This window comes from Sciurus vulgaris (genome assembly GCF_902686455.1).
Source record: "Sciurus vulgaris genome assembly, chromosome: X".
In the NCBI taxonomy this organism is placed as follows: Eukaryota; Metazoa; Chordata; class Mammalia; order Rodentia; family Sciuridae; genus Sciurus; species Sciurus vulgaris.
The window spans coordinates 116615316-116640996 of record NC_136471.1 but is presented as its reverse complement, the minus strand read 5'-3'; the positions used below and the strand labels follow the sequence as shown (position 1 = coordinate 116640996).

Genomic DNA, 25681 nt, shown 5'->3' with positions numbered 1-25681 from the left:
AGAAATGAAAATCAAAACTACAATGCGATATCATCTCACTCCAGTAAGTATGGCTAGAATCAAAAGGCAAAGTTAAGAAGTGTTGGTGAGGAGTTAGAGAAAAGGAAACACTAGTATAGTGTTGATGGGAATATAAATTAGTATAGTCATTATAGATAACATGTAAGTTCCTCAAAAATTAAAAGTAGAATTACCATATGATCTAGCAACCCAACTACTACATATCTGAAGGAAATGAAATTGGAATTTTGAAGCAGTATCTGCACTCCCATGTTTAAATAAAGCAGTATTCACATTAGTCAAGAAACTGAAATAACCTTAGTATCCATTAACTGAAGAATAGATAAAGAAAAGTGGTACATCTACACAATGGAATATTATTCATCCATGAAAAAGAATGGAATCCCATCATTTGGAACAACACAAATGGAACAAGAGATCATTATGCTAAGTGAAATAAGCCAAACACAGAAAGACAAATGCTGCACAATCTCTCTCATAAGTGAACTATTTTTAAAAGCTGGCCTCATAGAAGCTGAGAGCAGAATGGTGGTTACCAGAGGCCAGAAAGAATATGGATAGGAATGACTGATCAAAGAACACTAAGTTATAGCTAGGAATAAGAAGTTCTGATGTGACATTGCACATCAAGGTGACTATAAAATAAATAAATATATATATATACACACACATATATACATTTATATATAGTATACATCAAAAATCTAGGACTTTTAATATTTTTATTATAAATAAATGTTTGAGTAGATATAAATGCTTACTGAGTTAAAAATTCATGTATGTTTGTGTATGTATATGTGTATATGTATATATATGACATTGGAATATCCTGTAAATGTATATAATTTGTGTATTTTAATACATCAGTTAAAAATTAATTTAAAAACAGAAACATCCAAAAGAAAAGAATAAATATTTATAAAACTTTATCAAAGCAACTATAAAAATGAACTCACTCAGGTACAAGATATATCAAATGAACTTCAGTTCTCATACCTCCTCCCCCTCACCCCCTAGACATACAAAAGAATGTGATCTTTTTGATCTTCTGTATGAATTTTGCCTTATTAAACATTGTGCCTTATTTTATTAAATTGTTGGAATCCATTTCTGTATTTTGGAAATGTAACATTGTATTTTATTCATAATTAACAAACACTTTTCTTTTAAAAATTCTAAAATCCTTATAATGTTTGTATTTGCCTGTTGTTATAACATTGCTTATCTGTTTTTTTGAATTTATTCATTACATGAATTCATAAATTAAAAAAAGAATAAGAGCAATATACTATGTTTAATAATGGTGAATATAATATTGTACAGATGTTTATTGGGCTGAAATTATTTATGTATTTAACATTTTACCTGATGGAGCTGGCCTCAAGTCAGCATTAGGGAGGTGGAGCAGCATCCATCAGTAATCAAGATACTGAGCAAGGATTGAGAGGAGCCTCTACCCAACTAAAGGGACTACAGAGATACACCAGCATGAATGCTGGCCTCAGGCTTCACCTTTAATTCCTACTCAGGACTCTCAGGGAAATGAGAGCTTTGGTCTGAGACCAATTGATATAGCTCAGCAGAGGGAGAAGCCCCAACAATAGTAAAAAAAAAAAAAAAAAACCTCAATGATAAGAGTCCTGCCCCTGTTATGCAAGCAAGATCAAGCGGGAGGGGCCGGAAGTGAATAATGGTCACTTCCGGCTCACTGGGCTGTGGATTCCAGGGTAAGGCCTGCAGAGGGAGGAGTTCTAGGAACCGCCAGGTTTCAAGGTGAATCTATGGGACACTCCTCTCCCAAAATAGAGACGGCCCCCTACTCTACCTACCGTGCCCCAGTCCTGAACGGCCCAAAGCATAGCCATTAGGCTTATCACTCTCATACTTCCTCTTAGCACTCTGTGGGATGGGAAGCTCTAGTTGGAAGCAGGCTGCCTCAAGTCAGCAGAGGAAGGAGTCAAAGTATTGCTCAGAAGTAAATTCAATATACTGAGTTAGAACTGACATAACGACTCCCCCAGAACAGGGCTCCACCCTGCCCTTGCCTTGGGGGTTCCTAAAGCATTTCTCCCAAGGGAACTAACAGAGACAGTCATTCTTGAAACCAAGGTAGAATCTAATGAGGCTGTATATATTTTCTCATTTTTCATCTTCTAGGGGTGACCTCTTCATCAATCCAACTGTTTATTACTAAAGCCTGTTGTCCCTATAGGAGTTATTATGCCTCGAGGTCAGAAAGAGTAAGCTCCGAGCCGAGCAAAACGCCGCCAGGCCCGCAATGAGAACCAGGGTCTGGGAGCTGCTCAGGCACTGAAACACAGGGAGAAGAGTCCAGACCCTCTGCCTATACTTTCTTTGAGAGTAAACCCCAGAATGTTTCTGATCCTGGCATACCTGGAACTCCTAGGTTGCCTCAGGGAGTCCCCTCCACCACTAACCCTACTAAGACAGCTGACTCAAACATGGATTCCGATGAAAGTGCCGAAAGCCAAGATGAGGGAAGTTCAGATTCCTGTCAGGTTAGTCAGGGCTGGCGCAAAGACCCCTTAAACAAGAAAGTGGTTTTACTGGTACAGTTCCTAATAGACAAATATCAAAAGAAAGAGCTGATTACAAAGGCAGACATGGTTGAAGTATGTATCAAAAAGTACAAGTATCACTTCAATGAGATCCTCAGGAGAGCCTCTGAGCACCTGGAGCTGGCCTTCGGTGTTGACTTGAAGGAGGTGGATCCCATCAGGCACTACTATGCTCTTGTCAGCAACTAGACTACACCTTGATGGAACAATGGGTGATGAAGAGAACATGCCGAAGATGGGCCTCCTGATGATTGTACTGGTGTGATCTTCATGAAAGGCAACTGTGCCCTGAAGAGGAGATCTGGAATGTGCTGAATATGATGGGTGTATATGCTGATAGGAAGCATTTCATCTATGGGGAACCCAGGAAGGTCATCACTGAAGGATTTGGTGCAGCTAAAGTATCTGGAGTCTCAGCAGGTCCCCCAACAGTGACCCTCCACATTATGAATTCATGTGGGGACCAGAGCCCATGCGAAACTAGCAAGATGAAAATCTAGAGTTCTTGGCTAAAATCCATGATACTACCCCAATGCCTTTCCATCCTGGTTATGAAGAAGCTTTGAAAGATGAGGAAGTGGAGCCCGAGCCAGAGTAGCAGCGAGGGCTCACAATGCGCTCTGGCCAGTTCACGTTCCAGGGCCATGGCCAGCAGCTTCTCCCATGCTAAGTGAAATCTGAGTCTGGTTCTTCAACTTTTCATGAAAAGGTCTGTCAACCTCCTAATAGTGGAGGGCAAGTTAGGGGCTAGAGGGAATAAGTGAGTATAATTTTTACCTTCTTGTTGTATACTGGAACTTGGAGTTTTTATCATTCTTTCCTTTATTCTAGGTTATTTTCACATATTGCAGTTGAGGAAGATTATTTTCTTTGTGGATGAGAAGAACAATGAGCATTCTTAGTGGATGGCCAGGGTGGGTCCGAAGGGAAAACAGTGTGTATGTTTGTGTTTCTGTTCTAAATGCCTAATTCACAGTGTTGTGTTGTATTTCGAATGTTTCTTTTAATAGGTTTAAATACTTTAGAATATAAATTATTAATGACTTTATTTACATATTTACTGATGTTAATAGTCTTAAGATTAGGAGTTTTATTATTTTGTAAAACAAATTGGTAAATCTTTCATAGTGAACCAGAATAAGAAAACCTGGCAGTGGAATAGGCATTTCCTTCAAAATTGAAAAGAATTTGGCAATAAACTGAGGAATCAAGAAATAAAGAGGAGAAAAAAGTAAAAGATGTTCAGTTCCCAATTCCATTTCAGTTTGTTCTCTGAAAGATATGTAGATTTATTAGCTTATTAAAATATAGAAAAAATAAATGTTTATAAACTAAACTTTGTGCTCACTGGCTCATTTGTTTTCCAATAGAGTATTTGCTCTTCGCAAGTCATTTTGTTAGAAATAGGGAAAGTAGGACACAAACACCCAGCCCTGCTTAAACTTACAGTCAAATAACAGTAATCCTATAAGGAAATGATAAGACCAAAAAGACAAGCAATGAGAAGGAAGTAGGAAGGGATTTGGAAAAAGTGAGGGAGGGTATCTGGTTACAAATAAGAAAGTAAAATACCCTGAGTAAAGGCCCTTTGAGGCTTTGGGAAACCATGGTCCTTCTGTGTAATACACAGTTAGCCTTCTGTACCAATGGGTTCCACACCCATGAATTCAATTAATCACAGCCCAAAATCATTAGGAAAAAAACTGCATGTGTACTGAACATGTATAGATCTTTTCTTCTTATCCTTGTTCCCCAATGATACATTATAAGAACTGTTTGCATAGCATTTACTTTATATTAGGTTATAAGTGATGGTGAGATGATTTAAAGTACATAAGATTACATAGGTATATGAAATCCTATGCTTATTTATATAAGGGACACGAGCATCCCTGGATTATGATATCCTAAGGAAACCAGTCCTCCAAGGATACGAAGGGATAATTGTACTTGTAAGCTGGGTATTGGTTAGATGAAGCTGTGAGACTTAAGAGCAGAGATCAAACATTCATGATGTGTCTCAAGACAGAAGGACAGAACCCTGGAATGTAAACCTGTTCTTAAGAGCTAATTTGGTATCAAAAATAAACCAGAAGGAAATATTCTCCTCAGCCAGAAATGGATGGTGTCCTGGGTTATCTCATTCACATTTAGTTGAACATACAATGCAAGCCAGTTGTTTTATGCACACTGTCTCCAGGAAATATCTAAGAATAAGAGTGGAACTGGATTGAAAAAGATACCTGGAAGCTACTGTCTTGGTTTGTTCTTACCCTGAACTGAGAGACCTAGATCTCACTGCTTTAAAGAACATTTTAGTCATCATGAGTGCAATCTGGAAAAATCTGATATGTGATGATGATGAAATGAATGAAAATATTAGTTGGTTTAGAATGGAAAGATATCTGGGTGGGAAACTGTTGGTTCTTGACATAAATTTTGGAAACTCAAAATGCATACAACTGAGGAAGATTCTCCCCCACAGTGTAAATGAAGCAACTTATCCTCAACTAAGGAAAGTTTTATTTAGATCTTAGTTTCTATGGAACATTATGAGCTAATTTGGTGTCCTGGAAAGCTATATATTCTCCTGAATAGTAATAAATAATTTTCCCAGAGTGGAGGATAGTATCATTTGTGTTTAATCATATCCTAACTGCCATTCAGTAGATACACAATATTTTTCAGTTCTCTCTGCTAATGCTGTGTACCCATTACATATATCCGAATAATCTTACAAGACAGAGTTATAAGACTATCATTGCAGAACTTAACATGTTCTTAAGTTTACATGGCTGATAAATGATATTGCTGGAAATAGATTTTTGATCTAATCTGGCTAGAATTTTTCTAGAGTCCCCACTTCCACTTCTCCTAACTCGAGTTAGATCTTTTGGCTCTTATTAACTACTATTCTCACTATTCCAACATATTACAGAAAATTAAAGTGACAGTACTCTCTAGCCAAAGTACAAAGCAAGCCTAAAGAAAGAAGGTAAATATAAGAATTAGGCCTAAGGTACAGATTGTCTCTGGACTTCATTTTCTAAGGATCCTCTGTGCCTAGCTCCCGGTGTCCTTGAGAGTAGACTTTGACCAGATGCTGGCACATGAATCCTGTGCTAACACACTCTCATACTGTAGTATATCTTCCCTGGTGTATTCTCCAGTGTGTTTTCATGTCCAAACTGGAACCTTATCTGCTGACCAGCTCTTCACTGCCTTCTGTGAATGGTTCACAGTTGCTTTCCTATAAAACTGGTGGCTCAGAATCACCTGAACTTAGAGCATTTTCAACTTCTGCAGATGTCCCATCCCACATCTCTACAATAGGTTCAAAATCTATTTGAAATGAGTTGATTAGCATGTGATTTCTTATTTTTCATGGAAAATACTTGCTCTTGGGATGTAGCTGAATAAGCAATCTAAATATTGTCAGTAAAATTTTTTTAAAGAGATATTCTGTTCAATGGTGGCACCTGAATAAATACACACATGTAAGCTACATAGATGATAAAAAATTTAGCCTCCCTCATTAAAGATGAGGAAGGCCATGAAATGGACTATATAACAAATATCTACTAAGGCTGAATTCCTTAAAACCACCCTAGAGTTCTTTTAAGAAAAGCCAACATGCTATTATTTAACAGCAAAGAAAAATAATTCACCATCCTTCTGCTGCCTCTTATTTCAGTACTTGCTCCAGAAGAGAATCCTGTAAAAGTGTCCCGCATATTCAGTCATGTTGAGGTTTGTAGGATTCACAACTTAAGATTTTCACCAGCCACATCAGAAAGAACATTCTCAAAATACTCAGACTCTTAGAATTTATTTCAAAGGTCAATATAAGAAAGGTGCTACTGAGTGAAGAGGCTGAGCTTTTCCCTACTGAAATTTTATAGTTCTTTTTGAAACTTGATGTGGTCCTGAATTACAAAGCACCAATCACTTAGTAGGCTCTCGAAATCAGTGGAGAATTTCAACCCAAATTTGACCTTCTTAGAAACCTCACCAGGAATAGAGGAAGATATTACAAATTCTAATAATTTCTCCTTTATCAAGCACCTCATCATGTTGAGCCTTGTAGAATTTGTAAGATTATGACAATGAACAAATAGGAATATATTCTCATCCTCTTAAGGCTAAATGCAGTGAGGTCAGTATAAAAGGGCTACTGAGTAAAAAAGTGAACCCCCCTGCTGATATTTCACTGAGTCTTTTCAAAAATTAATGCAGAGTCAAAGGGAGATCAATAAAGCAGAGGTAGAGGATCAACGGGAGAAAGGAGGGAAAAAGAACAGAAATAAAACAAACCAAATATGCTATATGTATGTATGAACTTATAATGATTTCCACTTCATAATGATAATGCATTAATGAAAATGTGTTTGTAAAATGCAGTCTGTAAAAATTAAATAATAATAAAGAAGAAAAATATTTGTAAACAGAAGAATTTCAGAAGAGTAGAGAAAAGGGAGCAGAGGGAAGAGAGGAGGGAAGAGGAAAGTACTGGGGAATGTATTAGAGCAAATAGTGTTATGTGCACATATGAATATGTCACAATGAACCCCACTATTATAATTATAATGCACTCATAAAAATAGAAAAAAATAATGCAATGCTGTATGAAAGCACCTGTCATGTAAGAGGCTGGCAAGGCAAATTTACCTCCTCAGAAAACTCCAAGTAAGAAAGGTATTATAACAAATTCTACTATTTGCCCTTTTATCAAGCATCTACTAGGTAACAGTTTATGGAAGTTCAAGTGCTCATTCACATTGTGTCTTGCACTCCTTCCTGGGCTCATGTGAAGACTACCTTGCCCAATCTACCTGTCATCAGTAACTGCCCTTGTCAATGAAATAGGAATCCTTTAGGTGAGGAGTCACATGTGTTTAGCAGTCTGTATCACTGGATCTTCTGTCAGTGAAGATTCCTACCTACTCACGTAAGATTTTAAAAATAATTTTTAGTTCACTCAAACATGTGGAGGAAACAAAGTGTGTCCCCCAGCTTCCATCCAACATACAAAACAATGTGGAAACAAATAAGCACCCATTAAAAAGTCAACAAAGATAAAACATACGTTTGTGTGTCTGAAGACCTGTAATGAGAGTGGCATATTATTCCCTCTGGGATGATCTCATGACCCTCCGTTCTATTTCATAGAACAAGTAGCACAGGCACAGAGTCATCTGTCTTACATATACTTACATGAAACATTAACTGAAGTATCAATAATACATTAAAACATCAATTATATATATTATGGTAAATTAGCTTGCACTGTGATGGATAAGCCTTTCACGGGACAAATAGACTCCCCTTATCTTAGTGCAACATTTCTTGCAATCTTCATATACTAACACTTACTCTGTTATTATGGCAATACTAAAAAGGTTGATAGAAATAGAATGGTCTGGAAAATGGGTCAAGATGTTAGTCTGATTTTAATACAAGGCTTATGCCCTGGCTCTAGCTTGATCATAAACCATTTATGAACCTCTTTTGCATTCTGTGTAGTTCAGTAGATAAACGGGTACCTACTCTGTAAATGAGGTACAGGAAAAGGAAAAAACCAAGAATGACCTATGCATATTTGTCTTGATAGTGCATGTACAGTGATACCATTTATTGAGCAGAGGAAGGTGGGTTGTTGGTGATGGAGGTGAGAGTTCTCATTTGGCCATGTTAAGTTATTAATACATATTAAGCTTACAAGAAAGTATTAAGTAAGAAGTTTTATAAGATTGTAAACATAGGTGAAATTCTATTCTAGAGAGAATAATTTGGGATTGATTGAAGTGTGAATGGCGTTTCAGAGAAGTAGATTGGTCTCCTTGGAAGAATAACATGTAGAAAAAAGGAAAAAGAATCAGGACAAATTTGGATATTCCCCAGGAGTAATTATCCAGCAGGGGAGAAGGCGGGCAACACAGATGACATGAAAACCAGGTGAGACAGTATTGAAATTTCCCATGAGAAGAACTTGTTCCAATCATATTTATAGCTATTTTTAAAATTTAAGATGGTGGATCAATGTGGTAAAGAAGAATATTTTTTATGCTTTTGTTCTTTAAAAAAAAGTACATTCCACATAAGAAGTTATGACTAGGAGGGAAAACGACTTTTATTGTTTTAAGTTATTCACCATCAGGTTTTCTCTGTTGCATCAGCTCTCATTTACTTTATCTGATTAATGCACAGCTACTATTTTGTGTTTAAATGTATTGAAATATTGACCTTATGATGATAATTCATATATACTTATTATGAAAAATTATAGTGCAGATAAATTACAACACCTCCCCTTTCTCAAAATTCAGCCACCTCTTCAGAAATAATCACAATTAACAATCTGCTATGTGTCATTTTAAAAGATGATCTCAGGCTTTTTTCATATATAGAAGTGCTATAAAATTATTAAATTTTTAACACACATGGGTAACCATGCACATACCATTCTGCTTCTTGACCTTGTTGCTTAGTAAAGTGAATGCAGAATATTTCCATGACAGCATAGAGATCCACCCACTTTCTGGAATTCTAAAGTATGTGCGATAATTCATTTAATCATTTTGCTTTTAATGGCACTTCAAGTATTTACCACTTGTTGCTATAATTAGTAAAACTGAAATCAACAACTTTGGACATGAAATCCTGGGTGAAAGTGTATATGTTTTCTAAGAAGTCACAGCAAAACACAAATTGGGTTAAAGTTATAGAGTATAAAGATTTAAAATATATACATTTGGAGTTGCATTCCAAAAATATTATGCCAATTCTTAGTTTAAGGTGTGTGAATGACTTGATTATAGGTATTCATCATTCTTTACAATTTTGTTAAACTTTGGGGTGAAAGATACTGTCTTGTTATTTTAAGCACATGGAGCTGGTCTTTGGTCCTTGAATTGAAGGATGTTGACCCTACCAATCTCTTTTCCCACGTCTTCTGGCTTCCTGTGTCAGCAAGTTATAACTCTACAAGAAGAGAAGTTTGGTGGTAAGGGGCTTCCCACAAGTAATCTCTTTTGATGATTCAACTGGGCATGGTCTTCCTGATGAGCAATCACCTTCCTGAGGAGGAAGTATGTGAATTCCTGATTATCACAATGATGCAGATTGAAAGGATGTATTTTATCTAAGGATATCCAGGAAGCTCCCAGAGATATGGTACAGGAAATATACCTGGAGTACCAGCAAGTGCTGAAAATTGATTCTCTATACTATGAATTTTTGTGGTTGTCCCAGAACCCATGCTTGAAACAAGCAAAATAAGAGTCCTAGAAGTTTTGACCAAAATCAATGTTACCACCTCTGGTTCCTTCCCAAATCTGTATCAAGAGGTTTTGAGAGACCAGGAAGAAAGCAGGACTGAAACTGGCAATACTACCATGGATAATACATGTTCCAAGATATGATCAAATACTTCTCCCACTTGTAATGAGTCTGAGACAATTATTTTGTGATTGAAGCATTCTAAACATTCTAAGCATTCTAAGTAGTGGCATATTGGACTGAAGGGAACACAGGATCTATCATTTTGCCTTCCTGCAGTTTCTTGGAGATTTTTGTCTCTTTTTTTTTCTTTCTTTCTTTTTCAAGCATTTCTTCATTCATTCCTTTACTCATTGGTTCATACTTTCTAGTTAATTTGATTGTTCTTCCTTTTAATAGGAATTTTAAAAAGCTTTAGAATATAATTATATGAATCATCACTTTAATTATGTATGTCACTGTGTATCAGTTTTAAGAGTAAAAACTACGCTATTTTTAAAAAGCAAATTTGGAAATCTTCCATCCTATTTTATTATACAGAACAGGATAACACAGTATCAAGTAGGTGTTTCTCTGGAAATACAAAGAACTCAGTAGTAAAGATTAAGGATTGAGAAAATAGATGTAAATAAAATGAAATATTACATACTGAATAGGACAGATGACTTGTCTCTTCTGTTTCACAGGTTCACATATAGGGAGTATATTCATCTGGTGTGCTTAATAAACTATCCTACACCCTAGCAGCCTGCAGCTGCTTGGAATTTTAGAGGATGTTGTAATGGAGTCAGACTTCCTGGGATATTGGAGGAAGGCGAATACATTTTGCATAAGGTAAGGAGAGGACACGTTGGGCAACAGAAGATAGACTGGCTAATAATCTCATGGGGTTCCCATTGGCTCTACTTCAGTGTTCATGATTTTGTATGCTCCTATCTTGAGTGTGGTTAGTCCTGTGACTTGCTTTTAACCAGTAGATTATGGGGAAGTGATAAGATATCATGTCCATGATTATATTACATGTGTTAAGAGATGATTAGAAACAAAATATTATGATTACAAAAATCCTCTGCACAAAATATGACATATAAAAACAAACTCAACCTCAGTAAGGAGAAGTTTTTGTTTTTTTTTTTTCTTAAAAAAGAATTAATGCTGGTATGGAAAGTGACTTTTACCATAAGGGGAAGGGGACCTCACTGTAATAGGGAGAACACAGAGGCTATAGGATTGACAAGTATCTCAAGAGTTAGCAAAATATTATTTCTTTAAAATGTAATTGTAAATATTTAGGAGATACAGTATAGCATTTCAATGATAAGATCAGAGTAACCTGAGACATATATCATTTCTTCATGTCGGGAACATGCAATACTCTATAAATTACATGGAAACATTCAAATAATTGTTGTCCACTATAGTAATCCTACAGTGCTATAAAACATTATTTTAAAGGGAAGAGTAAACAAAAGCTAGAAAGATCCAGGTGTGTGAGGAAGTAGGGTGAAAGTGTTATGTGTAGATCACAGAATATTTTATTCCAAAACCAATCTATTCTCAAGAAGGGTTTTATGCTGGCTTAGATGATATTATGACAAAGTTCGGGAGCCTGGAGAAAGAAGAAATGCTTAACAAGTTTGGTAAAAAACATTTTGTTTTCATTGAACATCAAGACCAAGTGGTTCAGTTAATCATGTATAAGACAAAGACAGGGAATACTGAGGGTGTATCCATAAATCTTATATAAGTCAGGTGGGCAGAAATGTTTCACTGCAGTAAGCCTTTTCCTGGAATATCAAGAAAGTAGGGGGATTTTTAAATCTTCACTGGTTTTATAAGATTACAGGTCTTAGGTAAAATTCAACATTATCATATAGGAATGAAAAAAGTTTTATTATTGAATAATCATTAACCTGGAATATGATGCAGATTATAGGCAATTTGCAGAAGAGATAGCTAAAACAGAAAGAAATTCCTTTTATTTATATATCCAAGCAAACAACCTATGTCATGCTGATCCTTAAGATAAAAGACAACCAGTCTTAAGTGAAAGGGTTGGATGACACCATTGGTCACACTCAGTTATTCCTAAATTCATCTAGTAATTTGGGTGGCTAATTGTGTCACCCAAAGGGAAAACATTCCTGGGTAATAAAACTGGCAAGAGGTTTATTCAGCTTTTAAAAGAGAAAAGTTTTACATTTACAAGTTTTCTAAAGTAAAAACCCTAAGGAAAAAATGGTGGGGAAAAAAACTCACTCTTCTTGTTTTGTATTTTTTTTTATAACAAAGTATCAGCTTTTCATTGCTCTTAAGTCTCTGAGGATACCAGCAGACCACAAAAGCATCTACATACAAAATAAATATAAAAATCTCCAATTTCTCTACATTTTCCTACAAATGATTATAGAAATTGGTGGGAGTCACAAAACCCTTGAGGAATTCGTTGCCATAAATAGTAGACTCCTGTGTAATAAAATACAATTAAGAATATAGTTCTATGATTAAGAAAACAGAGAGGAAGGCTAGGATTGTAGCTCAGTAGTAGAGCACTTGCCTCGCATGTATGAGGCATTGGGTTCAAGTCTCAGCACCACATAAAAATAAATAAAGGTACTATGTCCATCTATAATTAAAAATATTTTTAAAAAGAGGAAAACAGAGGGATTAAAAATCAATCATAGATTAATGATACAAAACATTGGAGATAATGATATTCAAGTAACAAGTCAGCATATATGCATGGTTATAGGCTAATTGGGTTAATGGAACAATGCATTTAATTCATTTAATTTCTAGATGATGGTCAACCTCTTTTATAAAAATCTACATCAAAAAGTGTAACTTCTGCTCTTTTCAGCTAGAGCTGAACAATGGGCATTTCACAGGACAACTGGTACAAGTTGTACAAGACAAAGTCCTAACACAATAAGTAGTAGTATGAGATAGGATGCCCTGCTGCCAACACTGAAATTGGTCCCTGTTGCGTTAACAAAGTCCAGGTGGGAGAAGGTACCAAGACTCACTGTGCCCTGAGGCTGGACTTGAGGAACTTCTCTTGGGCCTCCGAGTGTTGACTCACAAATGAGGACCACTGATGTTTGTCTACAATACATCCAATAATGATCTGGTATGTCCCTAGACCCTGGTGAAGAACTGCTTTATGCTCATTGACAGTACACCATACCTATAGTGGTATGAGTCTGATTACTCACTGCCCATGGGCTGCAAGAGGGTGGCCAAGCTGACACCTGAGGAGGAAGAGATTTTAAACAAACAAACTAGTAAAGAAAATTCAAAAGAAATGCAATGAGAGGAACAGTTGGAAATTGAGTAGTCTTTTGGAGGAGCAGTTCTAGCAGGGCAAGCTTCTTGCATACATTGTGTCAAAACTGGGTCAATGTGTCTCAGCAAATGTCTGTGCACAAGAGGGCAAGGAGCTGGAGTTCTTCTATCTAATGAAAATCAAGTCAAAGAAAGGAAATGAGTCCTCCTCCCTCCTGAATTAGCTCATGTAAAAAAGGTGTTTATTATTCTATATCTAAAATAATATAAAATTACATTCCTTCTTTATTGGAAGTATGGGAACATTACAAGGCAACAGCTCTAGACTTTATTTTTATAATCCTCCCTTTTCTCATTATTTTATAATCAGTTTTATTCCTTTTAATGAAGCTCTCAACAAAAGACATTGTGCCCATGGCTAGGTCTTATCCTTTTGGTAAACTATTTTTATTAGTCTATGCCAAAAGTAAATAAGTATCATTATCTCCTTTGGATCAAAGTAATATGTAGATTTGTTTCAGTTGGGTGTGCTTTTCCAGCATGGTATAATACTGTCATGTCCTCCCACATTTTTTTTTTCAGAAAGTATGGTATAATAATACTTGATGCCTTCTTCCCCAAGGAATTCCTCAGACACTCCATTTAGAAAACTGAATAAAGACCAGAATGGAAATAAATAGAAAATTTTTAAAAAAATCAACAAACCAAAGAAGTAGTTCTTTGAAAAGCTAAAACAGACAAATGATTAATAACCCAAAATAAAAAGACTCACATCAGGAAGAAAATGAGGAAAAATTATATTTGATACCATGGAAACACAATCATTAGAGATTATTCTGAACAAGGATATAACAACAAATTTGATAATCTAGATAAATGGATAGTTTTCTAGGCACATATACCTTACCAAATAAGAATCATGAAGAAATAGAAAACCTAAACAGATGAATCACAAGCAATGATGAAATAAATACTTGTGAATCATTAATAAAAGTGTCCCATCAAAGAAAAGCTCACATCTGAATTCTGCCAATATTTAAAGAAAAGCTAGTACCAATTCTCCTTAAGATATTCCAAAAATCAGAAGAGGAAAGAATTCATCCAGCTCTTCGCTGAATGTACCTTATTGGACATCTAGTTTTCTCTGATCCTAAAGGTAAAGCCATCTTGGATTCCACAATTTCTGAGTCAATTCTTCGGGTTCTATCTTTAAAGAATATACTACCTCCATGGCTTGCTAATTGCCACTGTCTTTGTAAACAACAAAAAAAGTCAAACAAAAACACTAGCATGAAATTTATACTTTAGGTCTTTCAAGATGGTGGAATAGAGGTCATCGCTTTCCTGGCTACTCCATGGTGTGAAACCAAGGAAGAAGAAAGGGAGTTTCTCAGTAAGGTGGGTGAACAAAAAAAGGGAGGGATTTTACTGGAATTTAATACTGGAGACTCAAAGCAGATCAGGACTCAGGAGGTTGGATATAATATGGAAGAAATACCCACTGCCACAGCCACCCCTGCTGTGACCACAGGCACCAGAGCAGTCCCTCCATGAGCAAAGTGGAGGGATAAGGGAATTAAAGGAACCCACATTTTTAGGAGGACTAAAGTATGTCTGAGTAGAGAGTATAGAGACAAAAGATAACTAAACTGAAAGATGCTACACAATATCCTTGTGTGGGAAGGTATACACAAACATGAAAAGAAATCAAACTATCCCTATTTGCTGATGACATGATTCTATATTTAGAAGATATAAAAAACTCCACCAGAAAAACTTCTAGAACCCATTAATGAAGAAGAAAGCAGAATATAAAATTGTCACCCATTAATCAATTTCTTTCCTATATATCAGTGATGAATGCAATAGAACAGAAATTAGGAAAATTACCCCATTCACAGTAACCTCAAAAAATATTTGGCAATCAATCTAAAAAAACAAGTGAAAGACCTCTACAATGAAACTACAGAACACTAAAGAAATAAATAGGAGAAGACCGTAGAAGATGGGATAGGCAGAATTAATATTTTCAAAATGGTCATACTACTAAATGCACTATACAGATTTAATATAATCCCTATTAAATTGCAATGATGGTCTCCAGTGCCACCCATTAACCAGCAAAGGCCATAATTTCATTCTTCTTTATGGATGATTCATATTACATTGTGTATGTATACCACATTTTCTTTATTCATTCATCCGTTAAGGCACCTAGGTTGGTTCCATAGCCTGGCTATTGTGCATTAAGTTTCAATAATCACTGATGTGGCCATGTCACTATATTATGCTGATTTTAAGTACTTCGGGTATAAATCAATGAGTGGGACAACTGAGTCAAATGGTGGTTGCATTCCAAGTTTTCTGAGGAATCTCCATACTTCTTTCCAGAGTGGTCGTACCAATTTGCAGCCTCACCAGCAATGTATGAGTGTATCTTTTTCCCCCACATCTTTGCCAACGTTTACTCCTACTTGAATTCTTGATAACTGCCATTCTGACTAGAGTGAGATGAAATCTCACTACAGTTTTAATTTGCATTTCTCTAATTACTAGAGATGTTGAACATTTTTTCATATATTTGTTGACCAATTCTATTTCTTCTTATGTGAAGGTGACATCCTTCACATAAGAATTGGAGACTATCATGCTAAGTGAAATAAGCCAATCCCAATAAACCAAAGGCTGAATGTTCTACCTAATATGTGGATGCTAAGTCAAAGTAAGTAGGGAAGAGGAAAGAATAGAAGTTCACTGAATTAGACAAAAGGGAATGAAGGAAAGAAAGGGGGGATAGGAACAGGAAAGACAGGAGAATGAATTGGATATAACTTTCCTATTAAGAATATAGGGGCCTGGGGATATAGCTCAGTTGGTAGAATGCTTGTCTTGCATGCACAGGGCACTGGGTGCAATCCCCAGCACTGAAAAAAAGAAATATATATACATATATAACTGGCCAGGTATGGCAACACATACCTGTAATCCCAGTAGCTCAGGAGGCCGAGGCAGGATAATTGTGAGTTCAAAAACAGCATCAGCAATGGTGAGGTAATAAGCAACTCAGTGAGACCCTGTCTCTAAATAAAATAAAAATAGGGCTGGGGATGTTTCCCAGTGGTTGAATGTCTCTGAGTTCAATCCCTGGTACCAAAAATACAAAACAAAACATTATCAGTGTAACTCCACATCACATACAATCAAAGATATGGGAAGCCATACTCTATGTCTGATATATCAAAATACTACTGTCAAGTATAACAAAAAAGAACAAATAAAATTTTCAAAAAAATTCCAATGATATTCTCATAGAACTAGAAAAGGCAGTCATGAAATTCATTTGAAAAAATAAGAGACCTAGAATAGCAAAAGCAGTCCTTAGCAAGAAGAGTGAAGCAGAAGGCATCACAACACCGGACCTTAAATTATACTATTGGGCTATAGTAACAAAAATGGCATGGTATTGACACCAAAATAGACAGGTAGAGCCAGGATACAGAATAGAAGACACAGAGACAAACCCACATAAATATATCTCATACTTGAGACAGGTGACAAAAACATACATTTGATAAAAGATAGCCTCTTCAACAAATGTTCTAGGAAAACTGGAAATCCATATGCAGCAAATGAAATTAAACCTCTACCTCTTATCCTGCACAAAACTCAACTCATAGTAGATCAAGGACTTAGACTTTAGATCAGAGACCCTGTGCCTACTAGAAGAAAAAGTAGGCCCTATTCTCCATCAAATCAGTGTGAGAATCGAATGCCTCAACAAGACTCCTAAAATGGAAGAAGTTAAATCAAGAGACAACAAATGGGATATGAAACTAAATAACTTCTTCACAGTGAAGAAAATAATGAAGAATGTGAAGAGAGAGCTTATAGGAGAAAATCTTAGCTACTGGCACTTCAGATAGAGTGTTAATCTCTGGATATATAAAGAAGTCAAAAAACTTAACACCAAAAAGCCAAATAACCCAGTCAATAAATGGGCAAAGGAACTGAACAGGTGCTTCACAGAAGAAGAAATACAATCAGTCAACAAATATATGAAAAAATGTTTAACATCTCTAGCAATTAGAGAAATACAAATAAAAAACTGCACTGAGATTTCATTTCACTCAACTCAGAATAGCAAATATCAAAAATAAAAGTAATAAATAAGGTAATAAATGCTGGTGAGGATGTGGGGAAAATGGTACATTTGTACATTGCAGGAGGGACTGCAAATTGGCACAACCACTCTGGAAAGCAGTATAGAGATTCCTCAGAAAACATGGAATGCAACCACCATTTGACCCAGCTATCATAATCTGGTTTATACCCAAAGGACTTACAATCAGCACACTATAGTGACACAGCCACATCAGTGTTTATTAGCAGCTCAATTCACAACAACTAAGCTATGGAACCAACCTAGGTGCCCTTCAACATATGAATAAATAAAGAAAATGTGGTATATATAATCAATGTAATATGACTCATCCATAAAGAAGAATGAAATTATGGCATTTTCTAGTAAATGGATGGAATTGGAGAATATCATGCAAAGTGAAATAAGCCAATCCCCAAAGAAACAAAGGCAGAATGTTCTCTCTGATATCTGAATGCTAACACAATAAGGGGGAGGGGATAATCAAAATGCAGTAGATTAGACAAAGGGGAATGAAGAGAAGGGAGGGAGGGGGAGATAGGAATAGGAAGGACAGTAGAATGAATCAGACATTCCTTTCCTATGTTCATATATGAATACACAACCAGTGTAACTCCACATCATGGACAACTAAAAGAATGGGAAGTTATACTCCATGTATGCATAACATGTCAAAATACATTCTACTGTCATATACACCTAAAAAGAATTTTTAAAAAGAAATTTAAACTCTAGGCCAGAGCCAAATTTGAGGGTGATTTCCAAATATACCTTAAGTATGAAATTAAGCCAAATGGTCAAACTGATATCCACTTTCAATATGTTTATTCAACTTAGTGCTAGAAGTCTTAGCCAGAGCAATCAGGCAAGAGAAAGAAACAAAGGGAAACTGTTGTCACTTTTTGTTGTCATTGGTGGTGGTGTTGCTGTAACATTACCTGACAATACCAACTTGAAGGAGGAAAGATTCATTTTGTTTCATGGTTTCAGGGGTTTCAATTGATGATCTGCTGGCTCCATTGCTTTGGGTTTAAAGTGAGGCTGCACATGAATATGATGTTGGAGAAAAGCTTGTTTCTGATGGCCAAACTGCAGGAAGAGAAAGGGACTCTAGAGAGGATAAACTCTTCCAAGGGATATAAACAGTGTCCTACTTCCTCCAACTAGGTCCCACCTCCCTGTAGTTCATGAAGTCATCAATCGATTAATCCACTCATGAGGTTAGAAACCTCATGATCTGATCACTTTCCAAAAGCCTGACTTTGAACACATGAGATTTTTGACATTCTAGATCTAAACATCCAAATTGAAAAAGAAGTCAAATTGTCACTGTTTGCAGTGACTCAGTAGTTCTATAAACATAGAAAACCATGTTTATATACCACAGTTTCTTTATCCATTCTTCTGTTGAAGGGCATCTAGGTTGGTTCCATAGTTTATCTATTGAGAATTGAGCTGCTATAAACATTGATGTAGCTGCATTACTGTAGTATGCTAATTTTAAGTCCTTTGGGTATAAACCGAGGAGTGGGATAACTGGGTCAAAAGGTGGGTACACTCCAAGTTTTCTGAGGATTCTCCATACTGCTTTCCAGAGTGGCTACACCAATTTGCAACTCCACCAGCAATGAACATGTGTGCTGTTCATTATTATTGTTTGAGTTCTTGATAATAGTCATTCTAAGTGGAGTAAGATGATATTATTCAGCCATAAAGAAGAATAATATTATGGCATTTGCAAATAAATGGATGGAATTGGAGAATATAATGGTAAATGAGATAAGCCAAGCCCAAAAAACCAAAGGTTGAATGTTTTCCCTGAAAAGTGGAGGATTATATATAATGGGGGAGGTGGGGTGGGGTGTGAGAGAAGAATGTAGGTACTTTAGATTATGTAGAGGGAAATGAGAGGGAGGGGGATATAAAAATGGTGGAATGAGACAGACATCATTACCCTATGTACATGTATGATTACACAGATGGTATGAATCTACATCATGCACAACCATAGAAATGAAATGATGTACCCCATTTGTGTACAATGAATCAAAAAGCAATCTGTAAAATATAAAAAATAATTTTTAAAAAACCATGTTGACTCCATGATATAAGCTTTTAGAACTAATAAATTAATTCAAAGTTGCAGGGTACAAAATAAACATAGAAAAATCAATACCATTGGAATATGCCATTAGTTAATTTCCCAAAATTATGAAAGAAATCCCATTTACACACTAGGAAAATATGTAGGAAGGAGGCACTTCCCACTTGCTCTGCTATTTGTAATTTGAAGGACAGGAAGACGGCTTTATAATAAGGTAGGTGTGTGAAGATAATCATCATATGTATCATTATTTATCTATCAGAGATTTGGAGAAGCCTAGAGATACTGGTATAGTTGAGGTAGTGAAGAGAGAGCATAAGGAAATTCTGTCAGGAGGGTAAATGGTTTCATATGACCACAAAGAATGGGGCAACATAAGTGAACAAAGAAACATAGCAGAGAAACTTGTCACACAAACTGTGTGTTATTCAATCTATAAGTAAAGAAGATAGGGGAAGATCCAGTCCAAAGTCTTCACACAAAATCTTTTTGGAGGAGATAGGGATTGAACTCAGGGGCACTCAACCACTAAGTCACATCACCAGCCCCTTTTAGTATTTATTATTTAGAGACAGTGTCTCACTTTGTTGCTTAGTGCCTTGCTCTTGCTGAGGGTGGCTTTAAACTGGTGATCCTCCTGCCTCGGCCTCCCAAGCAGCTGGGATTACAGGAATGAGTTACCACACTCAGCCTTTATACTGAATCTTATTCCTCTGGGAACCCAAGAGTCCTTAACAAATACTTATAATCTCAGCCTGTGCTTACTGCATGACCAAAGGTGAACCCGGCAAATTATGATCTCAAAAAGTTATAAAGAAAAGTAGATCCATGTGGGTTCAAGACAGAAGTACAGAGAAGAATGCAATCTGCTCTTACTTTGAGCTCCATAGTGTGTGAATAACCAGTGGAAAATGATTGAGGAAATTGTGTAGGCAGGCACACATGATTACACTGTGGATAGGAGAGTGTAAATTGATTTTCTTTAGAGCTCTATTGCAGGAATAGCTCTATTGAAGCTGAGAAGGATAGGAGGGGAGACCAATCAGGTGGATGTAATTAAATTCATACAGAGACTTAGAAATTCATACATGGGTAGTAGGCAGGCTATAGGAAACCTGCCTTTCGCTATATACTCAGACTGCTCTGTCACCTTGCCCCACAAATAGAACTCAAGGGATATGGTAGAATTTTAGATGCCCAGCTGAGATTGACATCTATTCAGCTGGAAGGGTGCAAGGATTTAAGTGCTCCCAAATACATGTCCAAATAAAGGTTCAAAGTTCCCTTTAGAACTTGATCCAAGCAAATGTAAATTTCAAAATACATTTCTGTATCACTTCCAACCAGGAAAAGCAGTGATCAAAAACATTGGGAAAAAATCCCAACAGAAGGTATTTTCAGTTCTATCCCTCAGCACCGGGTAAGCAGGAAAGTCACTTGAATGACTACACTTCTGATCTACTCCAGTAGGGGTAGTGACAAAAATCACAAAAGGATGTTGGGCTTAATATCATCCAGCCCTGGCTCCCTCTAAGAAGCACATAGCCCAAGAAGTAAGGGATAGAAGAACAATCTGTAATAGGTTGTAAATGCTCAACTTCAGCTACATCAGCAGAACAATTTAAACACTTTTAATTAAGAATTTTTCTTTTTAATTATTAATATTTTTTAAGTTTTCCTGACTACACATGATAACTGATTCATGTAAATACACACACACATTTCTGGTTTTTTTCCCCTATTTTATCATGTATTTTCCTGTTATTAATCACTATTTTTCCAGTTTCTCAAAGATGTATTGACTTTTTTTAAATTTCTATTTGTTTTGGGGAGCTTTGGTGCTTTCTAGTTTTTTTTAGTTTTGTTATTTGAAAGAAGAGGAGTAGATATTGCTTTACTCATTTCCTTGTTTTATTATTCTTAAACTCTTCTCGCCTCTTCCTTTAATAGCAAAGTATTTTATTCTCTTTCTTCTACTTCTTCATTTCTTCCCTCTTTAGGACCTTCATGTATGACCTTGTTTCTACTTTCTCTCCTCTCACCTTTTGATATTCCAATCTACCTACTGCCTTTATACCCCAACTTCTTTACTCTTAACGAACTGTATCATTAACATACTTTTAATTAATCTAATCTATCCCTTTGGGAAATGTAATAAGGCAGTTCAGAGGAAGTCACACTATCATAGCAGCTGCATAAGAGTGAATAAAAACAGCGATCTGCACTGGAAAATTGAGTCTTCAAAGCTTAGTAAAGCTAATAACTCTTGTACTTGAAACATCTTTTCAAGCTCTGGGATCAAAGGCCTGGCTGCCTCTGGGTGTGGGGTAGCGAATGAAGGCCAATAAAAATCAGGCCAAAACTGGTGAATTCTGAGTCATCCCATCCAAGCCTAGAAAGGGCTGGAAGATAGGCTTCCACATTCTATTCTCCTCCCCTCAGCACATGATTTGAGACTCCCAGAAAGAGGCGGGCAGGGTCAGAGAAGTTCATCCAAAAATGAGTGTAACACTTCACACAACAACTGAAACCCAGAAAGCAAGCAACCAAATTCTAAAACCTGACCAATAACAGCAGTTTAGTGGGCCTCTGAAGGACATTATTAAAAAGGAAATTTTTTAAAGATTTATTAGTATAAGGCATTGTTCTGAAGTGACTATAATTATTGGGGACCAGTATCTTTTATCAATGTGGTATTAGAGACTGGGCATAGTAGCTACTTCAAATTGAGTGAAAATACTCATATGAAGACAGAGTGGTAGAAAATCTTTACCACACATACTTCAGATAGAGCACTAATTTCCAGAATCTATAAAGAACTCAAAAAACTCTACACCAAGAATACAAATAACCCAATCAACAAATGGGCTAAGGAAATGAACAGACATTTCACAGAAAATCTACAAGCAATCATCAGATATATGAAAAAATGTTCAACATCTCTAGTAATAAGAGAAATGCAAATCAAAACTACACTAAGATTCCATCTCACCCCAATTAGAATGGCGATTATCAAGAACACAAGCAATAATAGTTGTTGGCGAGGATGTGGGGGAAAAAGGTACACTCATACATTGCTGGTGGGGTTGCAAATTAGTGCAGCCACTCTGGAAAGCAGTGTGGAGTTTCCTTAGAAAACTTGGAATGGACCTACCATTTGACCCAGCTATCCCACTCCATGGGCTATACCCAAAGGACTTAAAATCAGCATACTACAGTGATGCAGCCACATCAATGTTCATAGTTGCTCAATTCACAATAGCCAGATTGTGGAACCACCTAGATGCCCCTCAATTGATGAATGGATAAAGAAACTGTGATGTGTGTGTATATATATATATATATATATATATATATATACACACACACAATGGAATATTACTCAGCCATAAAGAATGATAAAATTATGGCATTTGCAGGCAAATGGATGAAATTGGAGACTATCATGCTAAGTGAGATAAGCCAATCTCAAAAAACCAAAGGACGAATGATCTCACTTATAAGCGGATGATGACACATAATGGGGGCTGGGAAGGGGGCGAGAATGGAGGAAGGAGGGACTGTATAGAGGGAAAAGAGGGGTGGGAGGGCTGGCGGGAAGGAAAAAACAACAGAATGAATCAAACACCATTGCCCTATGTAAATGTATGATTACACAAATGGTATGCCTCTACTTCATGTACAAACAGAGAAACAAGATGTACCCCGTTTGTTTACAATAAAAATAAATTTAAAAAAAGACATTTGCCCAACCCAGAAGACACAGTAAAGAGAAAGAATATCACTAAAAAGTCCCTTATGTGAAAGTAGAAGAGAGAATCATCTCAGAAGATCGGTAGAAATGCTATCAATATAAAAAACCAAGGGAACAAGCTACCCCAAATTACTCAAAACACAACTGACTCTATGGACACCACAGTAGAGGAAATATCAGAAAACAGTCATTTAAAAAAATAAACAAATTCTGAAATTAAAGGCTCAGTAAATAAAATTAAAAACTCAGTTGAAAGCATCACCAGTAGATTAGATCACTTTAAAGACATATTCTCAGGCCTCAAAGACAAGGTATGCAACCTTAATGTAAAGTTGACAATAAAGAAAAGACATTAAGATGCTGGGCACAGTGGCACATGCCTAGAATCCCAGCAGCTTGGGAGGCTAAGACAGGAGGATTTTAAGTTCAAGATCAGCCTCAGCAACTTATCGAGATCCTGTCTCTATATAAAATGTAAAAAAGGGCTGTGGATGTAACACAAGTAAAGTACCCCTGGGTTCCATCCCCAGTACCAAAAAAAAAAAAAAAAAAAAAAAAAGGAAAAACACAAAAAGAAGTCAAGAGACCAAGACCAGAATATTCAAGAAATCTAAGAAAACAATAAGGGATCGAATATAAGAATCATTGGCATACATGAAGGAACTGAAATACAAAATAAAGAAATGTAAAACATTTTCAATGACATATCAGAAAAATTTTCAAACCTTTGGATTAAGACAGAAATCCAAATATAAGAGGCATTGTTTTTTTAGTATTTCGTAAGTGTTTTATGGATCAATTTTGATGATACATGTAAAGTTTTTACATATGTTTTAAAACTTTCTTCATTTTTATTTGGGTATATTTTACAAAATGCGTAAAATTAACAGTTCAATTATTAAATTTTGTATCAAACATCTATATCTATTTGAGATGTGTCCTCAAGATTGTTATGGATGAAGTGAAGAATGGATCTTAGAATTTTCCCAGTAAAGCAACATCACTTGCAACTTATAAGAGGCATTTAGAAACCCAAATAAACAAGATAAAAAAGATAATCTCCAAGGAACATTATAATTAAACTACCTAATATACAAAAAAGGGTAGAATTCCAAAAACAGCAAAAGAAAAATGGCAATTAACATTTATATGTGAGTCAATTCAAATTTGTACTAATTTCTCAGCATGATGCTAAAAGCCAACAGGATTTGGAATAATCAACCTTAAAGGACAACAGGTTCAAACCAAAATTACTGTATCCAGCAAAAATATCCTTCAGAATTGAAGATGAAATTTTCCATGACAAGGAAAAAATAAAGAATTCATAATCACTAAGCTAGTATAACAAAACATATTTGATGAGATATTTCATGCATAAAAATGAAAAATATTGAAGTCAGCTTATGGAAGAATCTCACTAGAAGAAGAATTAGAGGAAAATCAAGTGTGAATGAAGCACCAGAAATAAATTGGAATGGGAGGAAAAGAAAATAATCTCTTTATAATAGTGAATATAGATAGTCTAAATTCTACAATCAAAAGAAACTGATTGGCAGAAGGAATCAGAAACAAAACATACAATATGTTGTTTATAAGAGACATAACTTACTGGTAAAGATATTCACAGGCCAAAGGTGAAAGGCTGAAAAGGATATACTATGCAAATGAGCAAAAGCAAGTAGGAGTGGCTACTCTCATATCTGACAAAGTAGACTTAAGTCATAATGAATCAGAAGAGACAAAGAAGGTCAGGTAATACTGGTTTAGGAAATCATCCAAAGAAAGATGTAATTATTGTAAATATTTATGCCCCTAACATCAGTGCACCTATGTATATAAAATAAACCCTACTTATTATAAAGAATCAAATAGACCCCAATATAATAATAAAGGGTGATTTCAACACCTCTCTTTCAGCAATAGATAGGTCATCCAGACAAAAACTAAGTCTCTTCAGAACTCAAAAAATATTATTAATCAAATTGACCTAAGAGACATCTATAGAATATGCCATCCACTGACAACTGAATTCACTTTTTCTCAGCTGCACATATAATCTTCTGTAAAGTACATTATATTATATGACACAGGTCTTAGCAAATATAAAGATAATTCCTTGTATCCCATGAGATCATAATGAAATAAAATTAAAAATCAACAACAAAATTAAAAACAAATATTTTTAACATCTGGAGATTAAATAATACACGTTTAATAAGGAATTGGACATAGAGTAAATCAGGGAAAATAAAAAAATTTCTGAGAACAAAATGAAAACAAAAACAATATTTCAAAACCTCTGGGATAATACAAAGGTGGTTCTAAGAGGAAATATAGCATTGAGTTCCTACATTAAAAAAATTAGATTCCAAATAATTTAATGTTATACCTCAAAGCTGTGTAAAATAACAAACATTCTAAAATCAGTAGAAGACTAGAAATAATTATGATCAGAGCCAAAATTAATGAAACTGACAATTACAACAAAAAATACAAAGGAT

General features: G+C 35.7%; 1 pseudogene across 1 annotated transcript in view; it reads left to right on the top strand.

The window, feature by feature from the left end:
- The first annotated feature begins 2483 nt into the window (after window positions 1-2483).
- LOC306651152 (melanoma-associated antigen B4-like) overlaps window positions 2484-25681 on the top strand; it is a 34385-nt pseudogene continuing 11187 nt past the window's right edge. Inside the window, exon 1 of the transcript in view lies at window positions 2484-3194. The product of the transcript in view is annotated as a melanoma-associated antigen B4-like (transcript). The remainder of the gene's footprint in view (window positions 3195-25681) is intronic.